We start from the raw sequence: 7,059 nt of genomic DNA on the forward strand, positions 1-7,059 counted from the left end.
GCATGCAGACAAAGCCCTTAGAATATTAGCAAACACCATCGGTACCGGAGTAGCTTGGAGGTTGCCTCGGAATGTAACCAGAACCATGAGTAACAATTTGATACTGATCCAGCCTTTTCTTTGCGGGAAAACCAACAATCCCAACAACACCAATGAGAAAGTTATGGGCCTGAGACTCTCCCATGTTGCCTGATTACACTGAAATTCTTCCAAATACCACTCATAGCTTTCATGATATATGAACCTATCGAATAGTTAATCTAGGCTCCCACATCTGTCCTCGATGTTTCTCAACCCCCGACTATTTTCTATACCCAAAGCATCAAGAAACCTATAGTCGGGCATGGTGACTAGAAATATCAGTTTCTTCCTATAAATGGCAGTTCGGTGAAACTAGTTACTCCTTCGAATGTCGAAACTAACTCACAATCAGCAGATTTGAACACTACCTTGGTCGGGTCCCAGAACTCTATCAGCAGGCGAGTAAGCACCTTGTCTGCTTGAATGTTTAGCAAAGTTGTCAGTGCCCCCATGTGTGTCCTGATTTCATCTATGTGTTCTCGACGGATATTCTTCCACCACTGCTTCAGCTTGTGTGGTGCTCCCATCAACATATTGATCTCGGAGATGTTTTGGTTGATTTCAATTTCTGAAGTCGGTAAAGAAAGGGTTTGATAAGTGTTTGCTTCGGATATTTAGGTGTCTCGTTGGTATTAGAGCGCTAGTTTGCCTAGATCTCACCAATCATAAGCAAGTTTAGTAGAGTCTAGAGGGCTGATATGGAGACGTTTGTACGTATCTTCCATGTTCTATAAGGCTTTAGGAAATATCACTTTCTTTCTTTATTTATCGTGTGATTTAGTTCTATCTTTGTGTTTGAATCATTCTATTCTTATTCTCCCATAGATTGTAAGGACACGTACTGCATCAGTAGCTGATCAGGAGTCTGATCCCCAAGCTGCATCCACTACCAAGGGGTACAGGTTGGGGCTGAGGTAGCTCCGGAAGTAGAGGTAGATCTTGTGAGCACCTAATTTTTGCCCTACATGGAAATAACTCCTAAAAATAGACCAAAAATAATTTTAATAGATTTTAGAAGTTTTTCTTTATTTAGTTGCATTTCATACATGTTTAATTTTTTAAAATCATGAGAAAAAACATAAAAATTGCCACATTTTAATTTCATGACATCTTAGGCTTAATTTGCACTTTACGAATTAATTACTCTTTAATTGTTATAATTAATACATAAAAATCCAACAAAATATTTTTAAAATTTTACATGCATTTGTTTATAGATGAATAGAATTAATTTTGCTAATTAGATTAAAGTTAGGTCTTAATTTAAGATTTAATTTGTTAGAATTTAAAATCAAAGAAAAGAAAACGAAAACAAAGAAAGGGAAATGGGACATTTTGAAGTTCAACACCAGAGTAGGCCAGCTCAGAACAACCGATTTGATTTAAATTCCCAATTCATTTTAAAGACCCAACCCGCCTGGCCCAATCTTTCCTCTCATTAAGACTCCCCCATTATAACCCAAGAGAGGGCCGTATTCTAGCTCTTCTTCTTCACAAAAAAGAGACCTAATAACAAAGATAACACCCCCTTCCTATCTCTAAAAGAGGGAACGACACTCTCATCTTCAAGAGAGCCATCCATCATCCCTAACAGAGGACAAAAAAAATGGAGCAGCTTTATTCCCTCCCGTAGAGAGAACAACAAAAAAAATGGTGCCTCTCTCTCTCTCTCTCTGTCTACCTCCCCTTCGTCACTCTCACAAACATCGACAAAAATAGCTAGAGAATAAGTGGGAGATTCAATAATCCAAGATCTAGAAAAATCAAAAAAAAAAAGTAATGAAGTTCTAGAAAAACAAAATAAAGGAAGAACAATAGAGTTTTGGTATACTACTTCGGATTTTTGATTCAAACAGTTTAAAATCGAACCAGAGTTGTTTGCTGCTGATTTCGAACTCATTTTCCTAGGTTTTGAATTTTTCTTCCTCTAGTTCGGGGCTTGTTTTCTGTTGTTCATCATTGCTGAAATTCATCTTCTGTTCAGACCTATAATTGGTTTTTCAATTGCTGTTTAGGTATGTTCATCTATCTTTGTTGGTGGTGTTTGAATCTTAAATAAAAAATTTTATCGAATCTTCATTTAATTTTCTTTTAAAGGTGTCATTTCTCACTTTGATTTCATATTGTTTCGTTGGATTTGCTAGTTGATAAACTTTCTTACTCCTCATAATTACTCATTAATTTAACCTCTATCCGTACTTTATCATTTTTTTTTTGTTTTGTGTTATATGTGAGTGTTGCCTTGTTTATTTATATTATGTGGTTGTTGGAAGGTTTTTATTGACTTTGAGCATTTAAATGATATTAGTTAAATTTTTGTTTGTTCACGGAAGTAAAGTTGAGCGTTCAAATATGTTTTGTTGCCTGATGTGAATATAATGGTTTGGACTGGTTTGGCCAAATCCAGTGGAGAATAGCGATTGTTCTTTGTCATTTTATGCTGAAAATCATGGTTTCATAACCTTTGAAGAAGAATTAATATGGTTTTAGCTTCCTTAATTTGACATCTTTAGTTACAGTATTTGTTCAAGTTGCTTGTTGATCTCGTAGACCTGTAATTCCAGGTTCTTTAAATTTACTTTTTCTATAATACTTAGTAATTAGAAATCAGAGATAAATAGTGAGCTTACTCGATGTTGTCACCTTAATTTGGTAGAGAAATTAAAGTTTGAGAGAGTCTTTGTAATATGAATGGCATTGTGATAATCACCCGAATTGTCATTAGAGTGTCTTATTTGTATTTTAAATTTGTAAACATGCTCCTGGGATGAAAGAGCCTAAGTTTTTGACATTTCTATATTTAAGTCCACGCCATTTTGAGTATTTTGCAAACAATCATCGATCTCTTCAAATCTTAAAGCTAAGAAGTTAAATATTTAGCTAATATTTCTTACTTTCCTCTGTTCAAATTTATTAGTTTATCCACATTAAATTTCATAATCTACGGCCTTTCACAATAATCTCAAAATTAATTTCAGGAAAATCATGAACATTGTAGCTTGCTTTAGGCGCGATTAATTAACTATCGTGACTATAGGTACGGTTCTCGTGTCATAGTCATGATATGTACATCCCATTCGGGTGTGCATTTCATGTGACCTGACCACAACTTCGAATAATAATAAAATAGGCATGTCGCAAATTGCGGGTGCATTTCATGTAGCGTGGTTTGCAATGTGTTCCAAAACGGCAAGTGTACGACAATCGTGACTTGTTTCAGAAACAACTCCACAAATAAATAAAAGCGGTTATAAAGTTAAAAATGCACAATAGGTTTAAAACATGTAATTAATCTGATAATTAGGCCAATTATTAATAGTTAAGCGACCCTGCTAGAACCACAGAACCCGGAATGCCTAACACCTTCTCCCGGGTTAACAAAATTCCTTACCTAGTTTTCTGGTTTCACAGACTTTTAAATAAAGTCAAAATTCTCCTCGATTTGGGATTTAAAATAAACTGGTGACTTGGAACACCAAATAAATTATCCTAAGTGGAGACTTTGAAATTAAATTGATTTATGTCACTTTAATAGAAAAAACTCCCTTATATCATCCTCGGGTAAAAAGGAGGTGTGACAGCTCTGCCGACTCTGCTGGGGACAAGAACCTAGAACTTCTAGTTCAGGATTCAGAATTCAAGCTTAGAATAGCTGTTATACTTGGCTTTCATTTATTATCTAATGTTTACATGTTTAAACCTAATGTGCTAAATGTCGCTTTTTACCGCTTTTATATTACTTGAATTGTATATAAACTGTTACGAAATCCTCTTCTCTCTAATTCTTCTAAATCATCAAGGAAGTGTGCAATTCATATGGCTTCTTTTCTTTTAGAGTCATATCCCAATTTTAGAACGAGGTTCGGACAAGTTGCAAAGCCGGTGAAGCTTCTGTATTTTCGGTACGCTCCCCCCTGGCTCGAGTTGTCCGCATAGGGTAAGCCAGGTCTAGAACAATACACCTAGGTTTTTACACCTAGAATAACAAGCCTCATGCCAGATCCCTAGTATGTAACGACCCGGCCGGTCCTTTTAAGAATTTACACCCCGATCCTCTATTAAATGATTTCCCCGTGTTTGTTTCTACTATTGTGAGTTGCCGGGAGCAATTATTTGGAGTTTCGGAGAGTTTTGGGACACTTAGTCCCTAAATGAGAGCTTAAGTTCTGGAAATTTGACCGTAGTCGGAACAATGTGAAGACGACCTCAGAATGGAATTTCTATGTTTTCGTTAGCTCTGTTGGGTGATTTCGGGTTTAGGAGCATGTTCGGATTGTATTTTTGAGGTCCGTAGCTAATTTAGGCTTGAAATACCAAAAGTTAAATTTTTGAAGTTTCCGATTCGATAGTGAGATTTTGATCCGAGGGTCAGAATGGAATTCTGGAAGTTGGAGTAGCTCCGTAGTGTTGAATGTAATGTATGTGCAAAATTTCAGGTCATTCAGACGAGGATTGATAGACTTTTTGATTGAAAGCGTATTTTGAGAGTTTCTGAATTTCTTAGGCTTGAATCTGATGGTAAATTAGTGTTTTGATGCTGTTTCGAGAGTTCCGATGATTGGAACAAGTTTGAATGATGTTTTAGGATGTGTTGGCATATTTAGTTGATGTCCCTGGGGCCTCGGGTGTATTTCGGTTTCTCAACGGGTCATTTTGGAACTTGTTGGAATTGTGGAAAAATTGCAGCAGTCCAGTTCTAGTTTCCTTCTTCGCGTTCGCGAGAAGGGTCTTGCGTTCGCGAAGAGGAGCTGGGCTGGGGGAGTTTTAATGCTTCGCGTTTGCGAAACTGTAAGAGTTGTTGCATCGCGTTCACGGCCTGAGAATCGCGTTTGCGATGAAGGAAGTTGGACCCAAGCAAAATTGTACTTCGCAAACGCAAGGGTCCTTCCGCGTTCACGAAGAAGGAATAAATGGGCAGTATTTAAATAGCCCATCTGCGACCCTTCTTCATTATTTCACCTTTTTTGAACGGGATTGAAGCTTTTGAGGGAGATTTTTGAGAAAACCAAAGGGGAATCACTTGGAGGTAACTTTTTTTACTGCATAACTCATTTATATGTGTTTAAAGGTCTAATTAGTGGTGAAAATTTGGGAAAAATCAGTGCAAAATGGGTAATTAGGGCTTGAGATTAAGTGTCCTTAAAATGGGTATTTGAGGGGCCAATTGAACTCCGATTTCAGTGTTATTGATATGTATAAACTTGTGAGAGTATGTGAATTCTGAAAATGTAAATTTTATCCAATTCCGAGACATGGGCCCAAAGGGCGTTTTGGTTATTTTTCCTAATTTTGCATTTTAGCTTAGAATTTCTTTGTGAAATCAGTTACCTGAAGTGTAATTTACATTATGCAATTGAGTTGAATAGATTTAGGCCATTTGGAGTCGAGTACTCATGGCAAGAGCGTGGTTTCGGGTTGATTTTGAGCTGATTCGAGGTAAGTGGCTTGCCTAACCTTGTGTGGGGGGCATTCCCCTTAGGATTTGGTATTGTGGTAACTGAAATGCCTTGCATGTGAGGTGACGAGTGTGTACTTGTGCTAATTATTGAAAAACCTACTGACAAACCTTTTTCACTTAAGTAGCTTTAATTGTGTTTCCCTTTCCTGCTTACTCTACTTGAAATTTAAATCTGTTGTTAGCTTAGAAAAGCATGTTTAATTGACTTAATTGCTTTATTGCTTAAACTGTCGTAATTGTATTATGTGAAGCATGTTAGGTTAGATTTACCTATTTTACTTGGTACAAAATTTAGCTTAATTGAGTATTCCTTGTGTTGTTGCTGTGTGTTTTACTTTGGGACTACGGGACGGCATCCCAGGAGATCGCCTGTATGTATTTATGATCTAAGCTGAGGTGCAGGATACCGAGAGATCACTAGCACATATATTGAGGATACTAAGAGATCCTCGGGATACCAAGAGATCCCTAGCACATATTGAGGATACCAAGAGATCCCTAGAATATATTGAGGATACCAAGAGATCTCTGGCATGTATTGAAGGTACTAAGAGATCCTCGGGATACTGAGAGATCCCTGGTTATTATCTTTGTGAAGAGTGGTATTCCCGGTGATTGTTTTCGCCTCTGTTTCAGTTGTAGTTATCTTTATTATCCTGTATTAATTCTTACTATTATCTTTTAACTGTGATGCTTTATCTTATACTGTCGCACCTTATATTTCATTTAATTTCAGTAGGGCCCTGACCTTCCTCATCACTACCCGATCGAGGTTAGGCTTGGCACTTACTGATTATTGATGTGGTGTACTCATGTCCTTTCTGTGCATGTTTTTCATGTGCAGATCCAGGTACCTCCACTCAGACTCATCACGCTTAAGATGAGGTGCTTGTAGAGACTCCGAGGTATATCTGCCACGTCTGCAGACTGAAGAGTCCCTTTCTACTCTCCCTTTTTAAGTATTAGCCCTTCAGTATTTTCTTTTCCTTTGTTAGATACTCTGGAGTTAGATACTTGTAGACATCCAAAGGCATGTGATCATGAGATTATGGGTTTTGTGATGTATTTAGATTTCGATAGATGATATTATGTATGCCGAGCGATACTTTTAAACACTATTTTATTTCACTATTTCGTTTTATTATTTCTTCCGCAAATTGGTTTATTTTCCGCATTGTTAGGCTTACCTAGTCGTAGAGACTAGGTGTCTTCACGATAGTTCACGGAGGGCGAACCAGGGTCATGAATCACAAGCCGGTTTATTAGAGTCGATCGATACGGAGACGTCTGTACTTATCTACAAGAGGCTATGTAACTGTTAGGAAAATTCCACTTCATTTGATCTCCTTGTTGTGCGAGATTGTTGATATCACAACTCTAAACTTCTGTCTTCTATTATCTCATAGATGGTGAGGACATGTGCTACTCGAGACGATCAGGCACCCGCGCCCCGTAATGCAGCCATCAGAGGACAGGAGTGGGGTAGAGGCCGAGGACGCGCACGTGGTGAAACTAGAGCA

At 37.6% G+C, this 7,059-nt stretch overlaps 1 long non-coding RNA gene across 1 annotated transcript; it reads left to right on the forward strand.

Moving 5' to 3' along the window:
• Positions 1–1,507: 1,507 nt before the first annotated feature.
• On the forward strand, positions 1,508–6,683 carry LOC107803659 (uncharacterized). The gene is made up of 2 exons (XR_001652055.2): positions 1,508–2,096; positions 6,384–6,683. It is a non-coding gene; the product is annotated as an uncharacterized LOC107803659 (long non-coding RNA).
• Positions 6,684–7,059: the final 376 nt, after the last annotated feature.

This window comes from Nicotiana tabacum, chromosome 22 (assembly GCF_000715075.1).
Source record: "Nicotiana tabacum cultivar K326 chromosome 22, ASM71507v2, whole genome shotgun sequence".
Lineage (NCBI taxonomy): Eukaryota > Viridiplantae > Streptophyta > Magnoliopsida > Solanales > Solanaceae > Nicotiana > Nicotiana tabacum.